The sequence below is a fragment of the Leucoraja erinacea genome, unplaced genomic scaffold (genome assembly GCF_028641065.1).
Source record: "Leucoraja erinacea ecotype New England unplaced genomic scaffold, Leri_hhj_1 Leri_230S, whole genome shotgun sequence".
In the NCBI taxonomy this organism is placed as follows: Eukaryota; Metazoa; Chordata; class Chondrichthyes; order Rajiformes; family Rajidae; genus Leucoraja; species Leucoraja erinaceus.
Window position 1 is genome coordinate 103098 of NW_026576131.1, and position 13098 is coordinate 116195.

Consider the following 13098-nt stretch of genomic DNA (forward strand, 5'->3'; position numbering starts at 1 on the left):
CCACCATCGACTCCGCTATCTTTAAGAGCCCTATCTAGCTCTCTCTTGAAAGTATCCAGTGATCCGGCCTCCACCATCGAAGGGATCTATCGCAGTCGCTGCCTCAAAACATCATCAGAGACCCACACCATCCTGGCCACACACTCATCGCACCACTGCCATCAGGTAGAAGGTACAGGAGCATGAAATCTGTAACGTCCAGGTTCTGAAACAGCTTCTTCCCCACAGCCATCAGGCTATTAAACACAACAGCGAATGAGCTCTGAACTACAACAGACTATTATGTACAAGTGTTTAAGAAGGAACTGCAGATGCTGGAAAATCGAAGGTAGACAAAAATGCTGCAGAAACTCAGCGGGTGAAACAGCATCTATGGAGGGGAGGAAATAGGCAACGTTTCGGGTCCAGACCCTACTCCAGACTATTATGTACTATGTTTACATGTTCTGTTGGCTGCAGCAAGTAAGAATTTCATTGTTCTATCGGGCATATGACAATAAAACACTCTTGCCTCTTGAAGCCATTGTATAGACGGCTGGTGTAGTTACTCCCACACTGTGGTGGCTCAGTAGTTCCAGCATTTAGATTATAGACAATAGACAATAGGTGCAGGAGTAGGCCATTCGGCCCTTCGAGCCTGCACCGCCATTCAATGTGATCATGGTTGATCATCCCCAATCAGTACCCCGTTCCTGCCTTCTCCCCATATCCCCTGACTCCGCTATCTTTAAGAGCCCTAGCTAGCTCTCTCTTGAAAGCATCCAGAGAACCGGCCTCCACCGCCCTCTGAGGCAGAGAATTCCACAGACTCACCACTCTTTCCTCGTCTCCGTTCTAAATGGCTTACTCCTTATTCTTAAACTGTGTGGCCCCTGGTTCTTGACTCCCCCAACATCGGGAACATGTTTCCTGCCTCGAGTGTGTCCAAATCCTTAACAATCTTATATGCTTCAATAAGAACCCCTCTCATCCTTCTAAATTCCAGAGTGTAAAAGCCCAGCTGCTCCATTCTCTCAGCTTTAGACCATTAGACTCAGCGATATAGCTCAGAACAGGCCCTTCGGCCCACTGAGTCCGTGCCGACCAACAATCATCCTTTCACACTGGGGACAATTTACTAGAGGCAAGGATAACCTATAAACCTGCACATCTTTTGGTAAGTGAGAGTTAAACCGGAGCAACCAGAGAAAACTCACGCAGTCACGGGGAGAAGGTACAAAAGGTATGAACAGACAGCACCCCTGGTCGGGATCGAACCAAGGTCCCTCGCTTTGTAAGGCAGCAACTCTACCGCTGCACCACTGTAATTGGCCAGTAAAAATAGTCCTGTGTGAGTGTGTGTGATTGAACGAGTGTGCAAGTGATCGCTGGTCGGCACAGACTCGGTGGGCCAAAGGGCACTGTATCTCTAAACTAAACTAGACCAGTGAGTACACAAATCCGGGAAGCTCCACTCTTTCTTTCTAACCATCGAATTTTCCTGATAATTCTGAATAAAAGGGGTCCAATAATATCGGGGATGATCACAGGTGATTTTACATCAGATTTGGGGAAATATCAAGCAGGTTTATTTGCGTGTGCATTACTGCCATGGTCCGGTTCAATTCCTGATCCTAATCGCAGTGTCCATAGCTCCTGACATTGACTAGGCTCTTAACATCTGGACAGCTCGTCAGTACAACTGTGGTACTTGTTAGACAATAGGTGCAGCAGTAGACCATTCGGCCCTTCGAGCCAGCACATCCATTCAATGTGATCATGGCTGATCATCCACGATCAGTACCCCGTTCCTGCCTTCTCCCCATATCCCCTGACTCTGCTATCTTTAAGAGCCCTATCTAGCTCTCTCTTGAAAGTATCCAGTGATCCGGCCTCCACCGCCCTCTGAGGCAGAGAATTCCACAGACTCACAACTCTCTGGGCGAAAAAGTGTTTCCTCATCTCCGTTCTAAACGGCTTATCTCTAATTCTTCAGCTTTGGCCCCTGGTTCTGGACTCCCCAAACATTGGGAATATGTTTCCTGCCTCTAGTGTGTCCAAGCCTTTAACAGTCTTATATGTTTCAATAGGATGCCCTCTCATCCTTCTAAACTCCAGAGTGTACAAGCCCAGCTGCTGCATTCTCTCAGCATCTGACAGTCTCGCCATCCCGGTAATTAACCTGGTGAACCTACGCTGCACTCCCTCAATAGCAAGAATGTCCTTCCTCAAATTAGGGGACCAAAACTGCACACAATACTCCAGGTGTGGTCTCACTAGGGCCCTGTACAACTGCAGAAGGACCTCTTTGCTCCTATATTCGATTCCATTCTGTCACTGAAGCTAACACCTGCACTCGACGTTGATGCAAATATAGCTCGTCAGTATTTAAAATCAACGTGTGGTTTTTGCTCAGGGCTTTGATCCGCGCACTATGAAAATAGCACCTTGGTTTACGTGGGTGGCTTTGGTATGTTGAACAAATATAGCGACACTTCCCAGGTAACAAGGTACCTGTTTAATAAGTACCACGTGTTTAAGAAAGAACTGCAGATGCCGGCAAATCGAAGGTAGACACAAAATGCCGGAGAAACTCAGCGGGTGTGGCAGCATCTATGGAGTGAAGGAATTGGCGATGTTTTGGGTCGAGGACCTTCTTCGGACGCCCGAAACGTCGCCAATTCCTTCCCCCCATAGATGCTGCCTCACCCGCTGAGTTACTCCAGTATTTTGTGTCCACCTAATGTGGAAGTCTGTGGAATTCTCTGCCTCGGAGGGCGGTGGAGGCCGGTTCTCTGGATACTTTCAAGAGAGAGCTAGATAGGGCTCTTAAAGTGCAGCGTAGGTTCACAATGTTAATTCCGGGATGGCGGGACTGTCATATGCTGAGAGAATGGAGCGGCTGGGCTTGTATACTCTGGAATTTAGAAGGTTGAGTGGGGATCTTATTGAAACATGTAAGATTAATCCTAAGATTATTAAGGGTTACACGATTATACGTTTCTATAAGATCCCACCTCATTCTTCTAAATTCCAGTGCCTAGTCTTTCCAATCTTTCCACATATGACAGTCCCGCCACCCCGGGGGATTAACCTTGTAAACCTACTCTGCACTCCCTCAATGATAGATACTTGATTAGTGCGGGTGTCGGGGGTTTTGGGGAGAAGACAGGAGAATGGGGTTAGGAGGGTGAGATAGATCAGCCATGATTGAATGGCGGAGAAGACATAGAAAATAGGTGCAGGAGTAGGCTATTCGGCCCTTCGAGCCTGCACCACCATTCAATATGATCATGGCTGATCATCCAACTTAGTATCCTGTACCCGCCTTCTCTCCATACCCCCTGATCCCTTTAGCCACAAGGGCCACATCTAACTCCCTCTTAAATATAGCCAATGAACATGATGGGCCGAATGGCCTAATTCTGCTCCTATAACTTATGACACGACACTAGGGCCTTAAATGATAATTTTAGGGGGCGTCATGGTGGGGCAGCGGTAGAGTTGCTGCCTCACAGCACCGGAGACCCGGGTTCAATCCCGACTACAGGTGCAGTCTGTACGGAGGTTGTACGTTCTCCCCGTGACCTGCATGGGCTTTCTCCGGCTGCTCCGGTTTCCTCCCACACTCCAAAGACGCGCGGGTTTGTAGGTTAATTGTCAAATTGCCCTTCGTTTAGGTAGTGTCTCCCGCGGTTACACTGCCTCCCCCTCTTCCTCCTCTTTTTCTATTTCTCCTCCCCTCCTCTCTTCCTTTCCTCTCTCCCTCTCCCCTCTCTCCCCTTCCTTCCCCAATCCCCTCCCCTTCTCCTCTCCCCTCCCTCCTCTCCCCCTCCCCTCTCTTTCCTCCCCCCCCCCTCTTCCTCTTTCTTCTCCTCCTCCTCTCCTTCCCCTTTCTTCTCTCTCCTTCCTCTCCTCCCTTCTCCTCTCTCTTCTCCCCCTTTCCTCTCCTCCTCCTCCCTCTCTCCCTCTCCTCTCTCTCCCCCCCCCTTCCCTCCTTTCCTTCCCTCCTCTCCCCTTTCTTTCTCTCTCTCCCTCTCCTTCCCTTTCTTTCTCTCTCTCTCTCTCTCTCTCCCTCCATTCCTTCCTCTCCCTCTCTCTCTTCCACCCTCCCGTCTCACTATCTCCCTCTTTCTCCCTCCTCCCTCTCCCTCTCCCTCCCTCTCTCTCCCTCTCTCTCCCCTTCTCTCCGTCTCTCTCTCTCTCTCTCTCTCCCTCTCTCTTCTCTCCTCTCCCCTCCTTCTCTCTCTCCTCCCCTCTCTCTCTCTTTCTCTTCTCTCTCTCTCCCTCCTCCTCCTCTCTCCTCCCCTCCCCTCTTTCCTCCTCCTTCTCCTTCCTCTCTCTTTCTCTCCCTCTTCTCTCCCCCTCTCCTTCTCCCCCTCCTTCCCTCCCTTCTTCTCTCTTTTCCTCCCTTCCCCCCTCTTTTTTTCCTCTCCTCTCTCTCCCCTCTCTCCCTTCCCTCTCTCTCCTCTCCCCCTCCTCTCTCTTCTCTCCCTCCTCTCCCTCTTTCTCTCCCTCTCTCTCCTTTTCTCTCCTCTCCCCCCTCCCTCTCTCTCTTTCCCCCTCCCCCTCCCTCCCTCCCCCCTCCTTTCTTTCTTCTCCCCCTCCCCCTCCCCCTCCTCCTCTCTCTCTCTCTCCATCCTCTCCCTCTTCCTCCCCCCTCTCCTCTCCTCCCCTCTTCCCCTCCTCTCTCCTCCTCTCTCCATTAATTTTGCCATTTCATTTCCCTCTCTCTCTGCCTCTTTAGCTTTCACTTTCTCTTACTCTTTCTCTCCCTCTTTTTCCCTCTTCCTTCTCCCTCCTCTTATTTCTTTCCTCCTCTCCCCCCATTTCCTTCTCTTCCTCCCTCCTCCCCTCCTCCCCTCCTTCCTTTTCTCCCTCTCCCTCCTCCTCCCTTTTCTCTCTTTCTTCCCCCTCCTCCTCCCTCCCCTTCTCTCCCTCCCTCTCTCTCCCCCCCCCCCTCTCCCCTCCTCCCCTTCCTCTCCTTCTATCCTCCCCCTTTCTTTTCTTCTTTCTCCTCTCTTCCCTCTCTTTCTCCTCCTCCCCCCTTCTTTTTTCTCCCTCTTCCCCCTCTTCTTTTTCCCTTCCCTTCCTTTTCCCTTTTTTTTCCTTCCTCCCCCCCCCTCCCCCCCCCCTCCTCCCCTCTTTCCTCTCTTCCTTTTTCCCTTCCCCTTTCCTCCCCCTCCTCTCTCTCCCTCTTCTCCCTCCTTCCCTCCTCCTCCCTCTTTCCCCTCCTCCTCTCCTCCTTTCTCCTCTCCTCCCCTTTTCCTTTCCCCCCTCTCCTCCCCCCTTCCTCTTTTCCTTTCCTCTCTCTTCTTCCCCCCTCCTTCTCCCTCCTTTTCCCTCCTTCTCTCTCCTTTCCTTTTTTCCCCCTTTCCTTTCTCCCTCTCCCCCCCCCCCTCTCTCCCCTCCTCCTCTTCCCTCTCCTCCCTCTTCCCCTCCTCTCCTCTCCCCCTCTCCCCCCTTCTTCCTTCCCCTTCTTTCCCCCTTTCTCTTCCTCCTTTCCTCCCCTCCCCCTCTCTTCTTCCTCCTCCCTTCTCCCTCCCCTCTCTCTTCCCCTCCCCTCTTCCCCTCCCTCTCTTCCTTTCCCCTTCCTTTTCCTCCCCCTTTTCCCTCCCTCCCCTCCCCCTTTTTTTTTTTCCCCCTTCCCTCCTTCCTTTTCTCCCTCTCCCCTCCTCTCCCTCCTTTCTCCCTTCTTCCTCCCTCCTCCCCTCCCCTCTCTCCTTCTCTTCTCCCTTCTTCCCTCCCCTCCCCTCTCCTTTTTCCTCCCCCCTCTTTCTCCTTCTTTCCCCCCCTCTCTCCCTCCCCTTTCCCTCTCTCCCTTTTTCCTTCTCCCTTTTCCCCCTCTCATCCCTCTCCTCCCTCTCTCTCCCCCCTCTCTTTCCCCCTCCCCTTCTCTCTCCTTCCCTCCCCCCCTCCTCTCTCCTCCTCCCCCTCCTCCTCTCCCCTCCTTTCATCCCTCCTCTCTCTTTTCTCCTCTCTTCCCTCTCCCCCTTCCCCCTTTCCTTTCTCCTCTCTCCTCCCCTCCCTCTCTCCTTTCCCCTCTCCCTCCCTCCCCTCCTCTTTTCCCCTTTTTCCTTCCCTCCCCCCTCCTCCTCCTCTCTCCCTCCTTCCTCCCCTCTCTCTTCTCTCTCTCTCTCCTCTCCTTCTCTTCTTCCTCTCTTCCCTCTCCTCCCTCTCTTCTCTCTCTTTTCTCTTTCCTCTCCCCCTCCCCCCTCCTTTTCCCCCTTTTTCCTTTTTTCTCCCCCCCTCCCCTCCTTCCCCTCCTTTCTTCTCCTCCCCCCCTCCCCTCCTTTTCTCTCTTCTCTTTCTCTCCTTTCTCCTCTTTTCCTTTTCTCCCCTCTCCTTTCCTCTTCCTGTTCCCTCTCCCCTCTCCTTCCCCCCCCCCTCTTCTTCCCCTCTCTTTCTTCCTCCTTTCTCCTTTTCCCTCCCCTCCTCTCCCCCCCTCCTTTTTCCCCCTCTCCTTCCCCCCCCCTCTCCCTTCCCCTCCTCTTTCTCCCCCCCTTCTCTCCCTTCCTTCCTTTCCCTCTCCTTTTCCCTCTTTTTTTTTCTCCCCTCTCCCTCCCTCCCCTCCTCCCCTCCCCCTCCCCCTCCCCTCCCCCCTCCCTCCCTCTTTCTCTCTCTCTCCTCTCCTTCCTCCCCTTCCCCCCCTCCTCTCTCCTCCTCCTCCCTTTTCCTCTCCCTCTCCCTTCCTTTCCTCCCCTCCTCTTCTCCCCCCCCTCCCTTTCTCCCTTCTTTCCTTCCTCCCTCCCTCCTCCCCCCTCTTTTCTCTCCTCTTCTTCTTTCCCTCCTCTCCTCTTCCCCCCTCCTCTCCTCCCTCTCCTCTCTTCCCTCTTTCCCTCCTCCCCCCCTCTTTTCCCCCCCTCCTTCCTCTTTTTCCTTCCCCCCTCCTTCCTTTTTCCCCCCCTCCTCCTCCTTCCTCCCTCTCCCCTTTCCTTTCTCCTTCCTCCCTCTTCCTCTCCCTCCCTCTCCCCCCCTTCTCCTTCTCCCTCCCCTCTTCCCTCCTCTCTTCCCCTCCCCTCTCTCCTCCTTTTTCCCTCCCTCCTCTCCCTCCTTTCTTTTTCTTTCCCTCTTCCTACCCCTTTCTCTTTCCTTTTTTTCTTTCTTTCCCTTCCTCCTTCTCCTCCTCCCTTTTCCCCCCCTCCCTCATCCCCTCTTCCTCCCCTTCTCTTCTCCTCCCCCTTCTCCTTCTCCTTCCCTCTCTCCTTTCCTCCTCCTCCCCCCCCTCCTTCCTTCCTTCCTCCTCTCCTTCCTCTCCCCTCCCTTTTCTTCCCTCCCCTCTTTCTTTTTTTCCTTCCTCCCTCCTCCCTCCTCCCCTCCTATCTTCTCCTTTTTTTCCCTCTCCTCCTCCTCCTCTCTCCTTCCTCCTCCTCTTTCCTTCACCCTTCCCCTCCTCTTCCCCCCCTCCCCCCCCTCTTTTTCCTCCCCCTTTTCCCTCCCTCCTCTCCTTCTACCTCTCTATCTCCTTCCCCTCCTCCCTCCCTTCCCTCCTCTCCCTCTCCTCTTCTCCCCCCCTCCTTCCCTCCTCCTCCCTCTTTATCCTCCCTCCCCCCTTCCCTCCTCCCCCCTCCTCTACCTCTTTATTTCCTCCTCTCCCTCTCTCCCCCCCCCCTTCTCCTCCCTCCATTCCCCCACTCTCCATCCCCTCCTCTCCCTCTCTATTTCCTCCCCCACTCACCCCAGTCCTCGCTGCTCAGCAGGTTGTCGGCGAAGAAGCGGCTGTCGAGCTCGGCCGCCATGGCTGGAGGGGGCCGGGGCCGGGGAGAGGGAGTGAGGGGAATAAACGGGCTCGACGTCCACTCAGCCCCGAGGCCGCGGCCTAGCCCGGAAATCCCTCCCTAGCAACCGGCTCGGCCAATCCCGACGCGGCCCCTGCCCGGAAACCCCGCCTCCCGGCCACTGACGGACGGCGGAGGCAACCAATCACAGCCCGCCCCGCCCCCCCCTCCATATCCCGCCCCCTACACCCGGGGACTGACTGGCAAACGGCTGCGCCAATCACAGCCGCTTGGCAACAGGATTGACCAATCACAGCGCGGATAGAGCGAACCCCCGCCCCTATTGACTGACGGACAGCGGACTCGACCAATCACAGCGTAAACACGCCCCTCCAGGGAGATAACTGACAGCCGAATCGGCCAATGACAACTCGGTTAGAGCGAAAACACGCCCCTATCGACTGAGTGACGAACGTCTCGTCCAATCACAGCGACATTAGCAAACACACCCGCCCCCAGAGCACTGATTGACAGGCAGATCGTCCAATCACAATCCTTACCCCGCCCCTTGACTCTGGGTTCATCCAATCCCAGCCCGGTTAGACCGAAACTCCGCCCCTGTTGACTGATTGAGAGGAGAGTCAGCCAATCCCAACCCATGCACCCACAAGATTCCGCCCCCGGGGAATGACAGACACGCGGCTGCGCCAATCACAGCGCCTTGACAACCGGCGCGACCAATCCCGGCTCGGTTGGTCAGTAAACCCGCCCCTATTGACTGACTGACAGAGAACTAGAGCCAATCAGAGCGAGGTTAGAGCGAATACCCGCCCCCACGGACTGACTGACAGACGTCTAATCCAATCACAAGCCGGTATTTTCACAATCCATGCCCCCATTCACTGACTGACAGCCCGCTCGACCAATCACAGTGATATTAGTCAGTAACCCCGCCTCCATAACACAGACGGTCCAATCCCATCCCTGATCCCCGCACATTCACAACCGGCTCGTCCAATCCCTGGTTACACAGAAAAGCTGGAGAAACTCAGCGGGTGCAGCAGCATCTATGGAGCGAAGGAAATAGGCAACGTTTCGGGCCGAAACCTTCTTCAGACTGATCGGGGGTGGGGGGGGGTGGGGACAAGAAAGGGAAAAGGAGGAGTAGCCGGAAGGCTGGGGGATGGGAGGAGACAGCAGGGGGGCTGAGGAAGGGGAGGAGACAGCAAGGACTAACAGAATTGGGAGAAGTCGATGTTCATGCCCCCCGGGGTGCAGACTCCCCAAACGGAATATGAGGTGCTGTTCCTCCAATTTCCGGTGTGCTGCTCGCTGTGGCCATGGAGGAGACCCAGGACAGAGATGAGGTCGGAGGGCGGAGTGGGAGGGGGAGTTGAAGTGCTGAGCCACCGGGAGGTCAGCTTGGTTATTGCGGACCGAGCGGAGGTGTTCGGCGAAACGATCGCCCAACCTCCGCTTGGTCTCACCGATATAGATCTGCTGACATCTAGAGCAGCGGACGCAATAGATGAGGTTGGAAGAGAGGCAGGTAAACCTCTGTCGCACCTTGGAACGATTGCTTGGGTCCCTGAAAGGAGTTGAGGGGGGAGGTAAAGGGACAAGTGTTGCATCTGCTGCGGCCGCAAGGGAAAGTGCCCGGGGAGGGGGTGGACCGAGAGGGAAGGGAAGAATTGCCAAGGGAGTTATGGAGGGAGCGGGGTCTTTGCGGAAGGCAGATATGGGGGGGGAGATGGGAAGATGTGGCGAGTGGTGGGGTCACGTTGGAGGTGGTGGCGAAACTGACGGAGGATTATTTTTTGTATGTGATGGCTGGTGGGGTGAAAGGTGAGGACTAGGGGGACTCGGCCCTTGTTGCGAGTGCGGGGATGGGGAGAGAGAGCAGTGTTGCGGGGTATGGAAGAGACCCTGGTGCGAGCCTCATTTATGGTGGAGGAGGGGAACCCCCGTTCCCTGAATAGTGAGGACATTTCAGATGTCCTGGTGTGGAACGCCTCATCCGTGGAGCAGATGCGGCGTAGACGGAGGAATTGGGAGTAGGGGATGGAGTCCTTACAGGAAGCAGGGTGGGAAGAAGTGTAGTCCAATCCCTGCGCGGTTAGACAAAAGACAGACCCTAATGTACTGACTGACAACTGGTTCGACCAATCACAGCACGAGCCCCGCCCCTTGACAACCAGCTCGACCAATCCCGGCTCGGTGAGAGCGAAAGCCCGCCCTTATTGATTGACTGACAAGGTGCTCGGCCAATAACAGCGAGGTTAGTCATGGAACACGCCCCCTGGGGGACTGATCGACGGCCGCCTCGACCAATCACAGCGCGGCTGGAGCAAAATCCCGCCCCCATGGACTGATTGACAAATATCTCGTCCAATCACAGCGCGGATTTTCACAATATACACAATCCAATTGACTGACTGACAGCCCGCTTGGCCAATCCCAGCTCGGTTAGACGAGAAATCCGCCCACAGAGCACTGACTGACAACTGTATTCTTGTATTCAAATTTTATTGTCGTTGCCTCACTTTGAGACAACGAAATGAATTTCCCGTACAGCAGTATCGTTAAAAAAAATCACAAGAAAAATAATAAAAATAAATAATAAATAAATAATAAAACATATTTAAAAAAATAAAATTGAAATCGAATCAAGAATTTAACAAAAGCACAAACACAAAAAGTCCACAACACAACATAACATAAATGGCACCCAGGTGAGGAAGGCACCATAGTCCAGCCAGCCTCCCCTCCGTGTCCATCCGTGGTCGGGGCCTTCCGAGCACCCGCAGTCGCCGCCCCGGGTGACCCGATGTTCAGGCCCTCACGCCGGGCTGGTGGAATGCCGACGCCGAGCCCCGACGGTGAGCATCCTCCTCCTCAGCGGCCCGGACCTTCTGATCAGCCGTCTCCCGCTGCCGGAGTCTGCAGCTCCTGAGTCCGCAGGTCGAGCCGGGCAGAGTCGCAGGACCCCGCGTTGTTAGTCAGCGCCGCCCGCGTTGGGAGCTCCGCAAACCGCAGCTCCATGATGTTGGTGCAGCAGGTCCAACACTCCAGGCTCCAGACGGCGACCCCCGGTAAGGCATCGCCAGCCCCGCGATGTTCCAGCGCTGTCCCGCCGCTGCTGGAGCTCCAGACGATCCCGGCAGGAAAGGCCGCGCCAATCCAGGTAGGTAGGCCGCTGTGGGGGGAGGGGGGGGGAGCGAGGACGCGACTCGAATAATAGTCGCGTCTTCACCAGGAAGCGGCTGAAGGACGGTATCCCCCGCACCGTGCCCTCTTCCCCCACATAAAAAAACAAAAAAAACACAAAAAAAATACACTTTTAACATAACAAAATAAACAAAAAAACAAAAAGATACCGGGCTGTAGGTGGAGGCTGCTGGCACCAGCGCCACCGGAAGTACAAGCTAGACCAATCCCAGCCCCAGACTGAAGAACCCGCCTCCCCCCCCCCCCCCCCCACAGGACAATAGTAGGCCATTCGGCCCTTCGAGCCAGCACCACCAGTCAATGTGATCATGGCTGATCATCCCCAATCAGTACCCCGTTCCCTCCTTCTCCCCATATCCCCTGACTCCGCTATCTTTAAGAGCCCTTAGGATGCAGGGTGACTTGGACAGGTTGGGGGAGTGGGCAGATGCTTGGCAGATGAAGTTTAATGTGGATAAATGTGAGGTTATCCACTTGGTGGTATCAAAAACAGGAAGGCAGATTACTATCTAAATGGCGACAAGTTGTGAAAAGGGGAAGTACAATGGGATCTGGGGGTCCTTGTTCATCAGTCAATGAAAGTAAGCATGCAGGTACAGCAGGCAGTGAAGAAAGCGAATGGCATGTTGGCCTTCATAACAAGAGGAGTTGAGTATAGGAGCAAAGAGGTCCTTCTGCAGTTGTACAGAGCTCTAGTGAGACCACACCTGGAGTATTGTGTGCAGTTTTGGTCTCCAAATTTGAGGAAGGACATTCTTGCTATTGAGGGAGTGCAGCGTAGGTTCACCAGGTTAATTCCTGGGATGGCGGGACTGTCATATGCTGAGAGAATGGAGCAGCTGGGCTTGTACACTCTGGAGTTTAGAAGGATGAGAGGGGATCTTATTGAAACTTGTAAGATTGTCACGGGTTTGGACACGCTAGAGGCAGGAATCATGTTCCCGATGTTGGGTGGAGACCAGAACCAGGGGCCACAGTTTAAGAATAAGGTGTTGGCCATTTAGAACGGAGACGAGGAAACACTTTTTCACCCAGAGAGTTGTGAGTCTGTGGAATTCTCTGCCTCAGAGGGCGGTGGAGGCAGGTTCTCTGGATGTTTTCAAGAGAGAGCTAGATAGGGCTCTTAAAGATAGCGGAGTCAGGGGATATTGGGAGAAGGCAGGAACGGGGTACAGATCGTGGATGATCAGCCATGATCACATTGAATGGCAGTGCTGTCTTGAAGGGCCGAATGGCCTCCTCCTGCACCTGTTGTCTATTGTCTATTGTCCTTCCACAGATGCTGCCTGACCCGGTAAGATACTTTGTGCTTGGAGCGACCAGCGTTCCCTGAGTCGGCATTAAGTGGCGGAATATTATGGCGACTGGCTTGTTTCAAGTGTTCTTTAGAAAAAAAACAATCTTCGCTCCAAGGACAGTGTGGCGGACCGCCGCTCGCTGCCTCCGCCGATCGGAAACTAATGTTTCAACCTGTCCTGCAAGAAATAAACGCAATGCACACTGAGTTCCGGACATCTCCTCTCAAGTAGCTAATCCCACACCATCCTGTAACCTTCAGAGAAGTCAGCCAGTTCCCCGAGACATGGGCTTGGTGGAAAACCAAAACCTCCGCAACTGTTTACCATATATATTAATGATTTGGAAGAGGCAATTAGGAGCAACACTAGCAAGTTTGCGGATGACACAAAGCTGGGTGGCAGTGTGAACTGTGAAGAGGATGTTAGGAGGTTGCAGGGTGACCTGGACAGGTTGAGTGAGTGGGCAGATGCGTGGCAGATGCAGTATAATATAGATAAATGTGAGGATATCCACTTTGGCGGCAAAAACAAGGGGGCAGATTATTATCTCAACGGGGTTAGGTTAGGTACGGGGGAGGTGCAGCGAGACCTGGGTGTCCTTGTACACCAGTCACTTAAAGTTTGCGTGCAGGTACAGCAGGCAGTGAAGAAATCTAATGGAATAACAAGAGGATTTCAGTATGGGAGTAAAGAAGTTCTTCTGCAGTTGTATAGGAGCGAGAGGGAGAGGGAGGAGGGGAGGGGAGGAGAGGAGAGGGAGGAGGCGAGGAGAGAGGAGGGGAGGGGAGGAGAGGGGCGGGAAGAGAGGAGGGGAGGGAAGAGAGGACAGGAGGGGAGGGGGGAGGGGAGGGCAAGGAGAGGGGAGGACAGGACGG